We start from the raw sequence: 19,355 nt of genomic DNA, 5'->3' as shown, positions 1-19,355 counted from the left end.
AGTGGAGTCACCACTCAGAAGAAGAAGCAACATGGGAAAGAGAAGATGAGCTCAAGGCCGCCCATCCGCACCTCTTCGCCAGTGCCTCCGAATCTCGGGGTCGAGATTCCGTTTAAGGGGGGTAGGTTTGTCACACCCGGAGTTTCGTCCCAAGCCTAAATCGTAAAAAGGAATCCGTAAATAACAATTGGCTTAATTAACTCAGGAAAAATCCCTCTAAAAGGATTAATTCACTTAAATCGTGGCTCGCAAATCGACTAACAGGATTTAAATTCAAATTGCAGAAGTATAAAATTTGGCCAAACAAATTAATTTAAAACTCGGGAAAAGTGGGGTTTTCCTTTTTCCTTCCTTTTTCCTTTCTTTTTCCCTTCCTTCTCAAATTGGGCCGAAGTCCAATTTTCCTCCCTCTCTCTTTTTCCTTTTTCTTTCTCTTTTTTTTCCTTCCCAGGCCGGCCCAGCCGAGCCGGCCCATCCTCCTCCTCGGCCGGCCCAGCCGAGCCGGCCTCCCCCGCCCGCCGCGCGCGCCCCCGCCTGGGCCGCCGCTCGGCCCAGCTCGCCGCGTCGCCCGCGCCGCGAGTCCGCGTCGCCTCCCTCCTCTCTCCCGCGCCACTGACAGGTGGGGCCCACCTGTCAGTGACTGTTTCGCCGCTCGCCCGCGCCGCGCCGCGTCCGAGTCCGCGTCGCCGCCGCGCCGCAACCGCCGCCGCCGTATCCGCCGCCGCCGAGTCCGCGTCGTCGCCGACTCGGTCTCCAACCTCCGCCCGCCCTAGCCGGTCGCCGCCACCCTATAAATCCCGCGTCGCCGCGCGCCGTCGCTCGCTCTCCATCGTCGCTCGAGTCGCCGCCGCGCTGCCGCCGTTCGTCGCCACCGCGCAATCTCGTCGCCCGTCGCCGGTCGTCGCCGCTCTGTTGCGTCACCACCTCCGTCCCTCTGTCGCCGACTTGTTGCCACTCTCGCCGTCGCCAGGGAGTCTCCTCGGCGCCGCGCGTTCCCTCGTCGCCCGGCCGCCGCCGCGTCTCGCCCGTCGCTGCCGCCGATCGATCTCCACCGCCACCACCGATCTCCCGCACCCGCCCGCGTCGCCACCTTCGCCTCGGTCTCGCCGACCCGTCCGCGCCCTCGCCGCCGCCGGTGAGCCTCCGCACCCACCTCCCCTCTTTCTCCCCCTTTCCGGCCGACCGCCGCCGAGTCGCGTGCCGTCGCCGGACGAGGCCGAAGCCCGCCGCTCCCGTCGGTCACCGTGGTCGTCGTCGCCTCCGCGTCGCCGACGTCTGGCCGCCGTCTCTTGCGCCCGCGTGTGCCGCGCTGCCGCCGCTCGCCAGTCGCCGTCGCCGCTGTTCTGCCGGGTTGCGCCCGTGCGTCGCCGCCCCGGCCGTCGTCGCCGTCGCGCCGTCGCCGCTCGCCGGTCGTCGCCGTCGCGCCGTCGCCGTCGCGTCGCCGTCGCCGTGCGCCGCCGCCGCCGCGTCGCCCGCCGCTCCCGCCGGTCGCCGCCGTCCGCCGAGCCGCGCGTTCGGTCCCCAGCTCTCTGTTCCCTCTCGCTGACGAGTGGGTCCCACTCGTCAGTCACTCCCCGCGCCCGCTCTCTCTCTCTCCTCCCGGGTCCCGCATGTCAGTCTCTCCCTCCCCCTCTCTCTCACCGACAGGTGGTCCCCACCTGTCAGCCGTCAGCTTCCTCTCTCCTCGCTGACGTCAGCAGCCCCATTAATTGTGCAATAATTGATTTAGGACTTTTCTGTTTAGTTAAAAAACCCAGAAAACTTCTAAAATTCATAAGTAATTCATCTAGTCTCCGTTTAGGTCCATTCAAATTTCATTAAATTCATAAAATTATCAAGAATCCATTATTTTTGTGCCTGTTTTATTTATTTTTGTGCTCTGTCGCTTAGATTCGGACCCCGCCGAAGAGCCGGTTTACTTTGAGATCGTCGCCGAAGTTCCCCAAGGGCCAGAGCAAGGCAAGTGACACTCATCCTTGAACATATTGAACCCATTATTGCAAATTCCCCGCTTTATTATTTCAAATATGCATTGTTTTAATTAAAGTACTTACTTTATGCTATTTTCGGGTAAACCTTATTATTATGCCGTTGTTTATCCAACTTTATTCATTGCCGGACCAGGGGTAACTTGATTAGAGTCAGGCCTAGGTTAATGCTTAGCCATGCTTAGAATAAATAGCTCATGGGATCACATATAATTATGCTTAGTTCTGAATAGCCGAGACATTGATTCACTACCCGGTTCGGGTTAATGTCAACTAAAATATTGATAATGGTGGGCTGTGGGTGCATGGTTTTGAGAGTCGCACCCATGGCGATTAAGGACCGGTTCACGGGAAACCCTGGAAGTCGATAAGTGCTAACCACATGCCGAAATGGGTAAGGTGGGATTTGGAGCATGACTTCGAACTATTTGACGTACCCAGGCAAGGGTAGGCGTGATGGAGTATGGACGGGCAATCGTGGTGTAACGAAAGCTTCTCCTGCTTCCGGATCTACCGAGGCACAAGAGGGGACTGCCCGACTTGGTGTAAAGGAGGGGGTGAAACCTGAAGTGTGGTACGATTAAATAGGGAGGGTTGTGTAACGGGTCCTATCACGGTCTCCTTTCCGGTATGCCGTGGTGGTATGTCGGCGCACGTTCAAGTGTAGTGGAGTCGTGTCTTGTGGGTACAGTAGTACACCTCTGATCAGAGTATAAACTATTCGAATAGCCGTGCCCACGGTTACGGGCGAACTCCCAGCTTCACTGTGATTAGTGAACCCTAATAACTTGAGTAAAATCTGTTGTCACTTGGGACTACTGCAGCGTGGTGTAACGTTGAGTAGTGGTTGGGCCTGTTGCAACGTGGTGTAACGTTGGACAGTGTTGTGGTATTTTACAACTGTTTATTTATTTATGCTTTACTGTATTTAAATTACCTTTATTTCTTTCAGTCTCTATTATTTATTTAAACTGCTGCTTTGTCGCAACTAACCCTAGCCCGTCCTTGTTAATCCATTGCATCATTTGTTTTCCCCTTGTCCGTGTTACTTGTTGAGTACGGTGGTTTGTACTCAGCCTTGCTTACCTTTCCCAACCCAGAGCTAGAAGCAGAGTCCGATGGAGGTGCCTCTCAGGAGTGAGCTGTTCCGCCGTCGAAGTGTTGCCTGTGGACTGGAGCCGTACCCGCTGGAGCTAGTCTGCCCCTTTGTTTTTCTTTCCGCTGCATTTCCGCTAGAATAAGTGTAATTTTCAGTTGTTTCTAAGAACGATGGTTATGTAATCAACATTGTCTTTTTGTGTACCCTGGCTGGTCCTGGACAGGGATTTAATACACAATTAAGTTCAGAAATTCAGGTGAGGAATTTCTGGGCGTGACAGAATCTAAGCGACAAAGCACAAAAATAAATAAAACAGGCACAAACTCTACTGAAACAGCAAAAGAAACTATTTTTAATGGATTCTTGATAATTTTATGAATTTAATGAAATTTGAATGGACCTAAACGGAGACTAGATGAATTACTTATGAATTTTAGAAGTTTTCTGGGTTTTTTAGCTAAACAGAAAAGTCCTAAATCAATTATTGCGCAATTAATGGGGCTGCTGACGTCAGCGAGGAGAGAGGAAACTGACGGCTAACAGGTGGGGACCACCTGTCGGTGAGAGAAGGGGAGAGGGAGAGACTGACACGCGAGCCCGGGGAGGAGAGAGAGAGGAGGCGGGCGCGGGGACGACTGACGGGTGGGACCCACTCGTCAGCGAGAGGGGAACAGAGAGGAGGGGACAGAGCGCGCGCTCGGGTGCACGGCGGCGACCGGCGGGAGCGGCGGGCGACGCGGCGGCGGCGGCGGGACGACGGCGACGACCGGCGAGCGGCGACGACGCGACGGTGACGACGGCCGAGGCGGCGACGCACGGCGACGACGGAAGAACAGCGATGACGGCGACTAGCGATCGGCGACTGGCGAGCAGCGAGCGCGGCACGCACGGGCGCAAGCGACGACGGCTGGACGTCGGCGACGCGAAGGCGGCGACGACTGCGAGCGGCGACGGGAGGAGCGAGCTACGGTCTCGTCCGGCGATGGCGCGCGACTCGGCGGTCGGCCGAAAGGGGGGAGAGAGAGGGGAGGAGGATACGGGTGCTCACCGGCGGCAGCGAGAGCGCGGGCGGGTCGGCGAGACCGAGGCGGAGGTGATGACGCGAGCGGGAGCGGGAGATCGGCGGTGGCGGCGGAGATCGACGGGCGGCGGTGAGGCGACCGGGCGCGACGGCGACGACGCGACGGAGGAATGCGCGGCGTGGGGGACACTCACAGGCGACGACGAGGGTGGCGACCGGTCGGCGATGGCAGCGCGGAGGCGATGACGCGGCTGGACAGCGGCGAAGGCGTCCGACGGCAAAATTGCACGGCGGCGGCGAGAGGCAGCAGCGCGGCGGCGACACGAGCGACGGCGGAAAGTGGGCGACGGCGCGGCGGCGGTGGGGATTTATAGGGTGGCGGCACCGGCTAGGGCGGGCGGAGGTTGGACACCGAGTCGGGGACGACGCGGTCTCGGCGACGACCGTTGCGGCGGCGGTGGTTGCGGCGCGGCGGCGGACTCGGACTCGGCCGGCGCGGGCGCGGCGCGGGCTGGCGGAGCTCGGTCGCTGACAGGTGGGCCCCACCTGTCAGTGGCGCGAGAGAGAGGAGGGAGGCTGCGCGGACTCGCGGGCACGGGCGAGCGGGCGAACGCGGGAGCTAGGCCGAAGCCGCGGCCCAGGCGGGGCGCGCGTTGGCGGGCGGAGGGAGGCCAGCTCGGCTGGGCCGAGGAGGAGGCTGCGGGCTGGCTCGGCTGGGCCGGCCCGGGAAGGAAAAGAAAAAGAAAAAGAAAAGGAAAAAGAAAGAGGGAGGAAAATTGGACTGCGGCCCAATTTGAGAAGAAAGGGAAAAAGAAAGGAAAAAGGAGGGAAAAAGGAAAACCCCACTTTTGCCTAGTTTTAAATTAATTTGTTTGGCCAAATTTTATACTTCTGCAATTTGAACTTAAATCCAGTTAGTCGATTTGCGAGCCTCGATTTAGTTGAATTAGGTTTTTTTAGAGGGGTTCTTCCTGAGTTAATTAAGCCAATTGTTGTTTACGGATTTCTTTTTACGATTTAGGCTTACGACGAAACTCCGGGTGTGACAGGTACCCCTACGACTGTATGTATACATGTAGTCTACGGATACCCCTAGTACAGGTATTCCACACACGTAAATGTGTGTCACGCCCTAAGTTTTACCCTAGCCAAGAAATAATTAAATAATGCATTAAAAATGATTTGTTAATTAATGTTCAGGAGAAAACTCAGTGTAATAAATTAATTTAATTAATTGGAAGCTTTTCGGATATTCTAAAAATGTCCCGAAAGCATTTTAAATGATTAACAGGATTTATATTTGAACTGCAGTCAATAAAATTTGGTCTAATAAACTTAATAAAAATCAGCAAAATTGGAGGCAATTTCTTTTTTTCCCTCCTTCCTTTTTCTTTTCTTTTTCCCTTCTCCCTTTTTTCCTTTTTCCCTTTTCTTTTTCTCTTTTCCTTTTTCCTCTCCTTGGCCGAACTCCACCTCCTCTCCTCCCTGTACGATCCTCTCCTCCTCTCCAAGCCATGCAGCCTCATCTCTATCTCCACCAAAAAAATCAATTCCAATTAATTAGAATTCTAAATCTTATCCCCTTAAAACATTATCTATTTCATATTAATAGGAGATGGATAACAAGATCTATCTCTAGCTTCCCCCTATAAATACCCCCCTACACCCTTGCCTCTTTTCCCCGTCTCCCTCTCCCGTGCATCTCCAGTCGCCTCTTCCGCCTCCGCTACAGCTGTGCCGCCTCTGTTCCAGCAGCTGTGCAGCAAGCTGCTAGCAGCCCTGTTGCATCCCTATTCGCAGCAGCGAAAGCCGATCTAATCTGTCACCGATTCTCAGATTCACATATATTTTATTCTTGCGAATCAATCTAAATTAATCTACCGTTTAATTGTTCAGGTTTTCTAGCCTAACAGCAAGGAACAACCGCAATCCGTTGCTGATCTCTCCACCAAACCTCAGGTTAGCATACGTTTTATTCATGCAAATCAATCTATCGTTAATCTACCGTGTAATTGCCTAGGTTTTCCAATCTATTAGCTAGCGTGAGATTGATCTACGGTGCGGAATTCAATTTCGTACACGTAGATTGGTTTAACGTTAAAGTCATCTAATTCTAGTTTAGCGAGTCGTTAAATCTCAATTTAACGGATCGTTAACTCCTGCCGTTGTTCCGCTAACAGTTCACGGGTCCACGTATCAGATCTAATTTGTCGTACGGATCTCTAATTCGTGCATGATTTGGTTCTGTCGTGTGAATGCGTGTACTGTCTGCAATTTCCCGAGTCGTGTCCCAACCGGCGCTCAAAGTCTGCATCGCCTCCCTCGGCCCACTCCTCCTCCCTCTCCTCCCGGCCAGCAGGCCACCGGCCCAGCTAGCCGGCCCGCTCAGCTCGCCTCAGCCTCTCTCCCATCCGCCTCTCCTCTCTCCCGTGCATGGGCCGAGCCACGGCCCATAGCCACCACGCGCGCGCCAAGTCCAGGCCGCGTCCCCTCTCCTCCCGGGACGCTGACAGGTGGTCCCCACCAGTCAGCCCCATCTTCCACCTCCAGTCGACGCCTGCGCCCGCGCGCGTCGCGCCCGCGACTGCATCGCCGCGCCGCCATCTTTGCTTGTCTCGACCTTTGCGCCTTCGCCCGCTGGTCATCGGCCATCGTCGGTCGTCCGCCGCCCCACCGTCGTCGTTGTCCACCCGGTGAGCTCTCCCCTTCCTCCTCAATCTCTCCCTCGACGCCCGCCGTCGCGTCGTTCCGCGCCGCCCGACGTCGTGTCGTCGCGCCTAGCCGCCACGCCGTCCGCGTTGCGCTGCTGCCCTGTCACACGCCACCGCTCTCCGCCGCCTCGCCGTGGCTCCCGTCACGCCGCACCTCGCCGTGTCGCCGCGTCAGCGCCATCGCGCTGCTGCTCTCCCTCACCGCGCCTGTGTCGCCGTCGCTTCGGTTGCACCGTCGTCATGCGCCACTGCTCCGGTTGCGCCGTCGTCGTGCGCCGCCGCTCCGGTCGCGTCCGCCGCTCGGCCGCCATGCTGCGTCGCTGCTTGGCCGACACCACCACCTCACTCCTCCCTCGTGCTCCCGCTGCTCGCCGTCATCACCGCGTCGCCTCGCCGTGCCGCGCCAAGCTTGTCGCGGCTGCTGCCTCACCCGCGCTGGCTACGCTCGCGCCCGAGCTATGCAGCCGCGCCGCCCGCTTGTCCGCGCCGTGCCACCTTGCCCCGCCCTCGTCCTGCACCGGCCGCGCGCAGCCACTGTGCCGCTTTTCCCGGCCATGACCCGCGCCGCCGCCAACCACCTCCCGCTTTCGCCGCACCGCGTTCCACCCGGCCGCGCTAACCACCGCTCCGCCCTAAGCGTGCCGCCGCCGCATCGGCTCCCTATAAAATCCAACCCTCGTCCGCCGCTCGCCCCCCCCCTCCGGCTCGCCTTGGTTGCTCGACATCGTGCCGCTCGGCCGATGCCACCGCCACCCGATTCTGTCGCACGCCGCCGCTCCGAGCCGCACGCCACCTCCGCCTCGTCCATGCCGACCCGTTGCCGCCGTTCTCATCACCGGTGAGCCTCTCCCTTTCTCTCTTCCTCCCTCTTTTTCACTTCGGCCGCCGTCGTCGACGGGTGTGTCGCCGTCGCGCGCGCGCCGTTTGCCGCCGCCGACGCACCCTCTCGGGGCCGTCTCCATCGCCTCGCCATCGCCGTCGCGGAACCGCCGTCCTTCGCCGCCCTCCGCGCCGGATGCCGCCGCCCTCCTCTGCCTGCACCCCTCACCGCCACGGCACAAGCCGAGTACCCACGATGCATCGCCCGTTGCCGCGTCGCCCTCGCGCTCGCACCGCTGCGCTGCGTCTGTCCAACCTCCTCTGCTTGCCACCGCGCCGGCACCATCGTGCTGCGCCGCTGCCACGCCTCGCCGTGCACCGCCGCCCCGCTCCCTCACGCCGGCACAACCGCCACTCTGCTTTCCTCGGTCGCCGCCAAATCCATTGCCCGGAGTAACCACCGCCCCGCTTCTCCCGGCCGCCAGCCGCCGCCTCGCGCCGCCGCGCTCTCCGGATTTCCCGCGCCGAAGCCGCCACTGACTCCAACTCCCGTGCCCGCAACGGCCGCCGTCCGCCGCGCCCGCGTGTGCAACGTGGTCTCTAACCGCCGCCTCCGCCCTAGCCGGCCGCCCCTATAAAATTCGCCTCCCTGCCCACCGCCGCCATTTCTTTCCCCTCTCCGCCCGAGCCGCCGTTGTGCCTAGCCACCTCGCCGCCGCGCCCGATCTCGCCACCTGTGCGCCGCCATCCACGCTGCCGGCTGTCACCACCTGTCCCGCCACGACGCCGACTCACCGCCGTCGTTCCCACCGCCGGTAAGCCGTCGCCGTCCCCCTTCCCTCTCTTTTTCCCTCCGCACGATGTCGCTAAGGTCGCCACCGCCGCCACGCGTGTGCGTGCCCCCGACGTCACCGTCGCCCCTCCGCCCACCGTTACCCTCGCCTCGCCGTCGCCGACGCAACCTCGCCGACGCCGGAGCACCGTCGTCGGTCGCCGCTCGCGCCGCCGCCCCGCTGCCTGCCGCCTGCCGCGCCTGCGCTCTCCCCTCCCTCCTCTGCTCTCTTCCTCTGTCCAGCGGGCCCAGCCAGTCGATCTCTCTCTCCTCGTGGGCCCCCTTGTCAGCCCCTCTTCTCCTCTTGTCTCACTGCCAGTGGGCCCCAGCCGTCAGCCTCCTCTCACTCCTGCGCTGACGTCATCCCTCCGATTAATTGCGCAATAAATCAATAAGGTTTTTCTGTTTAGTTTAAAAACACAGATAATCTTCTAAAATTCATAAGTAATTCATCTAGTCTCCGTTTAGGTCCATTCAAGTTTCATTAAATCCAGAAAAATGCCAAGAATCCATTAAAAATAGTTTCTTTCCCTGTTTCAGTAGTTTTATAGCCTGTTTTGTTTGTTTTGCCTTGTTTGTCGTAGGTTTTGACCCCGTCGCAGCGCCGTTCGTTCTCGAAGTCATCGCCGAAGTTCCTCGTGGGTCTAAGCAAGGCAAGTGGCACCCTTCTTTGATCATATTGAACCTATGATTATAAAATCCCCCGCTTTTACATTCAAACATGCATTGTTTTATGCAAATCTATTTATTGTATTTATCTATTGGGCAATTACCTATATATCCGTTGATCCTCATTCTTTATTATTGTCATCCCAGGGTTAATTTGACTAGAATTAGGGTTAGTCGATGCTTAGCCATGCTTAGTTCAACTAGCTCAATAATTCTTATTTATTGATTAAACTTTAATAGACCTTTAATGGTTGCTACCATTATTCATTTCCCGTTGAGGATTAATACAACTAAAATATTGCTTATGGTGGGCTGTGGGTGCATGGTTTTGAGAGTCGCACCCATGGCAATTAAGGACCGGTTCTCAGGAAACCCTGAAGGTCTTACACGTACTAACCACAAGCCAGAATGGGCAACGGTGAGACTCGTAATCTAGCTTGTCCCTATTCGACGTACCCAGGCAAGGGTAGGCGTGATGGAGTATGGACGGGCAATCGTGGTGTAACGAAAGCTTCTCCTGCTTCCGGATCTACCAAGGCACAAGAGGGGACTGCCCGACTTGGTGTAAAGGAGGGGGTGAAACCTGAAGTGTGGTGCGATTGTCTAGGGAGAGTTGGGTGAAAGGTCTTATCATGGTTTCCGTACTGAGGTATCGTGGTGATACGTTGGGGCATGGTAACATGCTTGGCAGCCATGTCTTGTGGGTAAAGTTGTACACCTCTGCAGAGTAAAACTATTCGAATAGCCGTGCCCGCGGTTATTGGGCGAACTGACAGATTCACTGGGATTAGTTGAACCATTAATAACCTGATTAATCTTGGAACTGGTTTGACCCTGCGCAACGTGGTGTAACGTTGGCAGTGGTTTGGGTCTGTCGCAACGTGGTTTAACGTTGGACAGAGGGTTGACCCTGTCGCTACGTGGTGTAACGTTCGACAGCGGTCTGGGCCTGTTGCAACGTGGTGTAACGTTGGACAGTGGTTGATTATTTTAAATGTTTACTTTACTTTTATTTCAGTCTATTTTATTTACTGTTTTGCTAAATTACTGCAGCTTTTGTGCAAGTTAACCTTAGCCTATCCTTGATACCCTGTTGCATTCATTATTCTCCCCCTCTTAGGTGTTACTTGTTGAGTACGGTGATTTGTACTCAGCCTTGCTTACTTTTTCCCCCACCGGAGCAAGTGCCAGAGCCTGTGTCAGAAGAAGGTTGTTCCGAAGGTTGAAGTAAGGTTCAGTCCGCCGTCGAGAGTGCCTGTGGTGTGGAGCCGTCGTCACCAGCTGAAGCTGAAGATTAGATGGTTTAGATTGTTTTCCTTTTCCGCTGCATTTCGATAGATAATTGTTTTTATTTGTTTTTAAGTCGTAGAACTGTGTATTGATTTGTCATAGTGTGTACTCGGGCTGATGCCTGGACCAAGATTTAATACATGCTATTGTTCAGAAATTTGGTGTAAATTTCTGGGCGTGACAATGTGAAACTTTGGGTTGACGACCAAATCAAAGTTCATAATGAGTTTTTCCGTGTTTAGATCTCAAAAAAACTCGATTTGAAATATAACATGCAGTATTCACTGCTTCACCCCAAAATTTTCTTGGAGTGTGATACTCATCGAGCATTGTTTTAGCCATCTCAACCAAAGAGCAATTTTTCTTACAACAACACCATTTTGATGGGGAACACGAGGATAAGAAAATTCATGTTCAAGTCCTTTTTCATTACAAAATTGTTCAAAAGAAGCATTTTTAAATTCACCACCATTATCACTTCGAATTCTGTTCAAAGAACCAGGAAGTTCAAGATTCAAATGAAGATACAAACTACGAAAGTATTGAAAGGCCTCATCCTTAGTTGCCATAAAGAAAACCCAAGAATAACGAGAAAAATCGTCAACTATAACTAACACATACCACTTTCCTCCAACCGATTGCACTCTAGCTGAACCAACAGTGTCCATATGTAAAAGTTGTCCTAGTGCATCAGTCATCATAGAAATAATTGGGGCATGTGAAGAAGCAACCATCTTAGCATGACGACACGGTGTACAAACCAAATCAGGATTTTTCTTAAGTTTAGGCAAACCACGAACAAGATCCAAACCACTTATCCTCGTGAGATGATCAAAACCAACATGTCCAAGTTTACGATGCCAAAACATCACATCCTTACTAAACTTAGCAACCAGACATATTGTCAAAGGTGAAACGGGATTGTCAAAGTCAGCTTTAGAAACTTTTCCATAGTGAGAAATATTTAGAACAGATTCACCACAAGAATCAAATATTTTATTTCCAGTTTTCCTAAAATGAACCTCAAAACTCTCATCAACAATTTGTGAAACTGAAAGCAAATTATACTTTAAGTCCTCAACCAAAGCTATATTTTTCAATTCAAACTTGTCATTTACCTTGACCATACCTGTAGCGAGAACGACACTAGTAGAAGCATCACCAAAGATAATCGATTCAATCTTGGATGTCTGTTTAAGGGAGAAGAACCAATTTTTATCACCGGTCATGTGCCGCGAACAACTGGAATCTACGATCCACACGTTCTCCTTCCTCGTCAACAAAGCCTACACAGGAGAGGATGTCGAAGCCTCGGTACTGGAGTTAGATAAAAGAAATTTAGGAATCCAGTACTGAGACACATGACCAGTAGTTCCAATAGGCATATATCGATGTGCAAAAACAGTTTGAGAATTTTTTTAAAAAATCTCTGCAAGGCCGGTCGATCGAGGTGCAGTGGCCGGTCTGACCGCTTCTGTACCTCCGGTCTGACCGGTGCCCGGTCTGACCGTGGCTTAGTAGCCGGTCTGACCGGTCCTTGGTCTAACCGTGCAACCCACCGCGGTCTCACCGGTTTCCTCGAAGAAAAAAGAGATTTTTGCAATTTAGATTTTGCAAAAGCAATTTCTCTCTGCTTTTTCTGTTTACGAGCTAATCTGAAACAAAAACCAACGAGATGTCCATCTTTTCCACAAAACGAGCAAGTATACTTTTCTTTAGAAATAGATGGTTTTGAAATTTTTGTTTTTGTTTCTTTTTGAGTTTCAGAAGGAAAGGACATAAAACCAGCAGACTTAAAAACTGTGTTTTTCATCATTTGGTTTTGTCAAAGCTTCATAAACATTAAAACCAACACCCCTATTGTAACTAGTCACTTTAGATTTATCCAAAATCATGTTGAGTTGTTTCTTACCATCAGAAAATGTTCGCAAGGAACATTTCAAATAAGAAACATCTTTTTCAAGACTAGCACAATTTTTGCAATCAACCTTGACACTTTTGCTATTGCGACATTTAGGGCAAGAAAGCACTTCATTAGTTTTCACAATTTCTTCCATGTAATCAACACGACCCAAGGCATATTTCAGCTTCATCTTGTTTGTTTTGCATGTTGAGTAGTCCAAAACATCACGGTGTTGTTTTAACTTTTTAGCACAAAGCATGTTAAACATCGAACTAGCATAAAAAGCAGTTTGATATTTTTTCAACATCTTTTTAGTTAGAAACAACTCATCACAAGTGCACGTAAGCAAGGCAAAATCAAGAGCAAGAGAAGATCTATTTTTAAAATCAGGTGAAACATTGATATCTCTAACTTTTGAAATTTCATGCATCAAAACCTCACAGTTTTTGCAATCATCATCATTAGGAATAAGAGATTTTAATCTAGTAATTTCAGCATTAGAGATTTAATTATAAATTCTTGTTTTTTATACATCTTCTCACACTACTTATTTTTTGCACTTAAGACATGAATCGCTTCTTCAAGAGAACTCACATCTTTGTCGTCGTACTCTGAATCTGATTCACCACGCAACATGAGGCAGACACCGGAGATGTTCTTTGCTTTGTCTTTATCTTCCTCACTCTCTCCATCTACATCACTTAGGGGCTCAAAAGCGGCATAGACTTGATTCAATATCTTCTTGAGGTTCTCTTTGGTCCTCCTTCCCTGGAACGTGCTCTTGAACTTGGACTTATCGTCCTTGGGCTTGTCTTCTTCCTTCTTGCCTCTCCCAAGCTTAGGGCAATGCGAGTGGATGTGATCAAGCGCTCCACACTCGAAGCAACGAGTTGGACCTCCTCTTTTCCTATATCTGACATTGTTCATAGCTCGAGAAATTTTGTTAGTAGCCAAAGCCAAATCCTCCTCCTCAAATTGTTCGAGTTGCTCATCGGACATGACATTAATCAAAGCAAGAGCAGTAGAATTAGTTGGTGAAGTACCAACATCAAAAGAAGTCGAGGGAGAAATCAAGGCACTAGATTTAGAATCAATTTTACGAGAGAGAATATTCATCTCGTGTGTTTTGAGTTTTGTATAAAGGGAATCCAAAGTCAAAGAAGACATATCAGCAGATTCTAGAATAGTTGTAACTTTCATCTCCCAAACAGACATGTCAAGACCATTCAAAAAGTGGTGAGAGATCTCAGATTGAGAATAATTAACATCATAAGTAGAATCAACAGATCTAAGATTACTCAAAATTTTATTAAACCTAGCCAGATAATCATCCAAAGCTTCTCCAGGTTTCATCTCAAATTTGATATAATCCTTTTTGAAAAGGTCTCGATGAAGTTCTTTTATGTTAGTTGTTCCTTGATGAAAATTTTTCAAAGTATTTCAAATCTCATTGGCAGTCACTACAAGAAATGTATGGTTTTTTGACGTATTTGATATGACAACATGATATAATGTCACTATATCATTCGTTTTATGACATTATGTAATATGCATTTCAATTTAACGATAATAAAAAATCAAATGTCACAACAAATGTCATATAGGTATTGCAAGGTCACCCGGTGACGATATTTACTTGTCATAAGGCCTATTTTGTAATGTCATAAATATATGACAAAGGTTGCGTGTCACAAAATACTTAATGAATTATTGCTATTTTTTATCCATGTTGGCATCACTGTTGCCACGTCAGAAGTTGTTCTTTTGTTTGTTCCTTTTATTTATTTTAGCCCAACTTCGTTAACAACTACAATGTCCAACCACATGAAAAGTCAATGCAACGATATCCGCCACAACGCGGATCAAAAAATTAAATGATAATTTAAATCTAGAATTTATACTAAAGGTTAAAAGAATTAACAAGTTAAGTAAATACAAAAATTATATTTTTTGAAAGACAATTATGGTTGGATTTATTTTTTGTAAATAACCAGAAATTTATAAAATGATAATATAATATAATATTTATAAAATTAATATGTCACAACCCAGAAAAATATTAATTAACAATTTATTTGTTTAATATTTTCTTTAGAATAAGTTTAAAATGCAAAAGCAAGGATTGGTTAAAATTTATGGAAAATTTTCCACATGAAAATAGTCAATATAAAATTTTTTTAAATACTTTGTGTGCTCATCTATTTTCTAGATTTTTCTAGGAATTATTTGAGCAATTGAAGTATTATTAATAAATAAAACATCATTCCAATGTTTAAATTAAATCTAAAATGTTTAAAAACTCCCCCATTTCTTTGGGCCATTTTCGTCTCAGCAACTCTCTCCCTCTCCCCTCTTTCGGCCTAGTCACGGGAGCCCAACTCCCTTCCCTTCTCCTTGGTTTTAGCCCAAAGAAAGTCTATTTCGCCTCCCTCTCTTGTTTTCTTTTCTAGTTATTACACCATTATATGAATAACACATAAAAAATTTATCTTATATATATCATTTTATTTTTCATATGTAATAACTACGTATAAGTTTCAGAGTTGAATTACTATTTTCTATATGTTAATTAGATTTCTACATGATTATGGAAATTAATACAAAATTGAACTACAAGTGCATCTAATAAAGTACCAAAAAATACAGAAAAGTAATATTTAGGCTCATATGTTACATTATAGCCCATGTCCTTGAGATAGATGAAAAATTAATTTGTCTTGGAAGTATAATTCAATTTTTTATCCCTTAATAAACACATAATAATTAAATCAATATATATATATATTTGTTCAGAAAATTATGGAAAATGACATGACAACGTATTTTTGTTTCATAAGCTTACCATAAAAAAATTGAATGATTTTAATAAAGTGGGACCATTGATCATAAATATATACATTTGTCTTCACTTATAAGAAACAATATGAGAGATCTATCGATATGTGAACAATGTATGCTCCGATTTCATTAAAACCATTTAAGTTTTTTATGGCAAGCTCGTGTACCAAAAATATGATGTCATGTTAGTTTGCATAATTTTCTGACCAAATATAGATATTAATGTAATTACTACGTTGTAATTTAGGGACAAAAATTTGAATTGTCCTTATAAGACAATTTAATTTTTCATCTATATCTAGGATGTAGGCTAGAATGGAACACATAAGCCTAAATATATTTTTTCGCAATTTTTTTATCTTATAAGATGCACACGTAGTTAAATTTTAAATTAATTTGGATAATCGTGTAGAAATTCATTTAATGTATAGAAATTCATACGATGTATAGAAAATTGCATAAAAATAATATTTATGATCATATGTTCCATTATAGCCCATGTCCTAGAGAAAGATGGAAAATAAAATTATATTTTGTGGACAATTCTATTTTCTATCCCCAAATTACCACATAATAATTACAACAATACATAAATTTGGTCAGAAATTTCTACGAACTGACGTGACAACAATTTTTTGGTCAATAAGCTTTCCATATAAAGTGGGACCATACATTGTTCACAAATTGTAATGTAGTTTCTTGTAACTCAAAACAAATGTACATTTTGTGAACAATGCGAAAAACCGCTTTGTCGGATGAAGAAATAACCTAAATAAAAGTTATAGATCTTGATGAGATATACCACTTTGATGAATGACTTTTTCAGTTAAAATTATTTAGTATTTGAAGATATTGTTTGAAGTTGTCATAATTTGAAATTCAAATTCAAATTATTGAAACAGATTCATATAGGAAAATGACCAAAACAAAAGTTGTAGATATTGATGATTTATACAACTTTGTTGTTGATAACTTTTTTAGTTAGAATTATTTAATATTTAAAAATGTTTTTTAAACTTGTCTTAATTTGCAATTCAAATTTTATATAGTTCAGTCAAACTCAGATGGAGAAACGACCAAAAGAAAAATGATAGATCTAAATGAGTTCTACAACTTTGTTGTTTACAACTTTTTTTATACGAGTTGATTTAGTGCCATAAAAATCAATTCAAAATTTCCAATGAAAATTTTTCCTCCTCACCCCTATAAAATTTCTATCACTCCTCCTCACCTCTCTTACTGATATTTAGGGGCGGCAGCCAAAAAAATTTGCTGCACTACCGCCACCCAAAAAATTTCCGAGTAGATTGACGCTACTACCTGCCCCATCTGAAAAAATTACTAGACATCGTCCGCCAAATTAGAAAGGGTAGCTTGGTCATTTCACGCCTGTTGTGTCCGATAACGCCCCGAAAACCCTAGGTCAGCCATCTCTCCTCCTCCAGTTCCGTCGCCGCCTCGCCCCCATCTCCTCCACCTCCACCCACGGCGCCCCCATCTCCTCCTCCACCTCCGTCCGCCGACGCACCCCCGTCTCCTCCACCTTCGTCCACCGCGCCCGGGAGACAAGCCGACAACGGATCTGACCGCCCCCATCCCTGTCCTTCCCCCAAGCAGCAACACCTGTGGATCTGACCGGAGGTGGTGGCTGCACCACCACCACCACCACCACCCCCCCCCCCGACGGCGGCTGCACCCCCCTGCAGCTCCTCGACGGAGCCGGCGGCAGTGGCGGCGTATATTGCTCCCCTGCGTGGGGGTGGTTTCTTCCTGCACGCGGCGGCGGTTCCCAGGCAACGGGACTACTCCTATGCAGCGGCGTCGATGGCTACATCTGCACGGTGATTGTTTCTTCTTCACCCAGCAACACCACTCCAACTGCTTTAATGGCAGGCATATGCTCTTTCTTTTCTCTATCTCTCATCTCAGTAACATGCAAATGCCAAACCAGAAATCGTTGAGCGTAATTCAGAATTTTACCCAGTAATCTCAGTAACGTGCAAATGCCAAACCAGAATTTTCTGTATGCTCTTCTCCATTATTTTGCTTAAACAAATTTGTAAATTATTGTTCTGTTCCTAGCTAATGCAGGGAATCCCTTCAAATTACTACAGATAAATGGCATCTATTTGTTCAATTAAGTTCGAGCAACAGTGATCTTTATGTGTTGTTAAAATACCTATATGTAATACGGTGTACAACCATATATATACATATATATTGATTAGCAAATACATTGACTGAATTTGTGTACAGCTGGAATTTGGAATGTACCAGAGGATAGCATCTTTCCATGAGGTATCTTTGCAAATTACATATATTGTTTTGAATTTTGTTTGCCTTTTTATGGAAGGAACCAGAATCCTAAATAAATGTAGGACTCTATAAGTCCCACGAGTGAATGCTTTTTTTCTTCCTTTTTATAGGCTAGTTATATGATACTATGCTACTTGTGAAGGTCATAACCTGCAACCATTTGTCAGTAATTGCATTATTACTTGATTCCACCAGTTATATGATACTACTATGCTACTTGATGCTGGAAACTTTTGGCTGAAATGAAACCTTTCTCAGTTTTGACTACAATTTCTACAAGTTGTGCTGACATCCAGACTATTAGTAGATCTATTTTTACAAGGGACATAATTGGCATCACGTTGTTTTTATTGAGTATGTTCATTTTTTTTGTTTTCCAACTCTTGTAACTAGTTTATTGCCTTTTATTCTATGAATGCCTGCATTGCCACAACTATGAGTATTGCCTAAGCTGTGTCGAACTTGCCATTCCTAATATATAAGGAATATTGCTCCACATATTTCCTATTTACTGTTAAACAGAATCATAGATTTTAACTAATTTGTGTACAGCTGGAACTTATAAACATGAAAGGTGAAAACTTTTTAATCCAGGTTTGTAGGTTCTATGGAAATATTGTTCGAAGCAATCATTCTGAATGTGTTTGTGAACACGTCGTCTTTCTGATAGTTTGATATTGTATTGCAGGTCTTGCTAGTGTGGAGGAAACCTGAACCTGGACCTTCGATTTTTTCTGGTGCTGCAAGTTTTTTCAGGTGTTTGTTGAACCAAAACTGCAAGTGTTTTCAGTTGGTACCTTGGTTTACTACACCATTTTTTGTTGCTTGCTGTGGAACTATTGTTTGATTCTTTAAGCAGAGTATCTAAGATTGTATACGTTATTTGGTTTAATCTGAGATGAACTATTGTTAGAATTCCGTTGTATTCTGATTGTATCTGTTATCTAGTTGAATATGAGATGGTATGAAAAATTGGATGGAATTTGGTGGGTTCAAGTTTAATGTGCCTGTTTAGTGGGCTTTAATTTGATGGTTAACAAAATGGGCCAATTCTTAAATGGGCCTAGTTCTGAAATGGGCCTATTTTAAAATGGGGCAGTTCTAAAAAAATAATGGCTGCTATTAAATAATTAATGGATCAATGTAAAAAATTAATGGGCTTTTAAACAATAATGGGCTGTTAAAAAAATAATGGGCCGCTAAAATAATGGGTTGTTTAAAATATTTGATGACATTAGCTGCCACATCATCAATGACACGTAATTGCACATGTGTCAACGACCATGTCACTTGCTAGTTGTTTGCCACGTGGCAACCATCTGTGACGTTTAACTTTGTCACAAAGGTCTAGGATTTTATGACGTTAATTTCCTTGCCATGTTAGCTTTTTATCCTATGTGGCATTTGTTCATGTGGCAAGGTCTAGGATTTTATGACAACAAATCAATGTCACAAATCTCAATGACATTCAAATCTATTGGTATACACTTGTGACATGAAACTATATAGATGTCACAAAATAAATTTATGACGGTGGTTTTTTGACATTTGGATTTTCGTTAACTAGATGTCATAAAGTTTATATTATGACATAAGTATGATGTCAAAACACCATACATCTCTTGTAGTGAGTTTTAAGATGCGAAACGCGATTAAAATTTGAACGAGAAATCTCACTCAATAAAATATTTTGAGCTTTGCAATTGTTGCTAAACTCGGTTTTAAAGCAGGAGTGTTAATCTGCTCAGGAATCACATATGGCTGTTCAACTTTTTGCCAAACATCATAATCTTCAGCCATAATGTAAGAGAGCATCTTATCACACCACTAAGGAAAATCGAGTCCATAAAAAACATAAGGCTTCGTTAT

The 19,355-nt window shown here is 46.9% G+C and overlaps 1 long non-coding RNA gene across 1 annotated transcript; it reads left to right on the top strand.

Annotated features, from left to right (window-relative positions):
* Window positions 1-16,557: 16,557 nt before the first annotated feature.
* LOC107303584 lies at window positions 16,558-18,496 on the top strand. The gene is made up of 3 exons (XR_001549542.2): window positions 16,558-17,011; window positions 17,427-17,468; window positions 18,039-18,496. It is a non-coding gene; the product is annotated as an uncharacterized LOC107303584 (long non-coding RNA).
* Window positions 18,497-19,355: the final 859 nt, after the last annotated feature.

This window comes from Oryza brachyantha, chromosome 2 (genome assembly GCF_000231095.2).
Source record: "Oryza brachyantha chromosome 2, ObraRS2, whole genome shotgun sequence".
In the NCBI taxonomy this organism is placed as follows: domain Eukaryota; kingdom Viridiplantae; phylum Streptophyta; class Magnoliopsida; order Poales; family Poaceae; genus Oryza; species Oryza brachyantha.
Note: the sequence above shows the minus strand (reverse complement) of the source record. Positions and strands in the feature narration are given on the sequence as shown.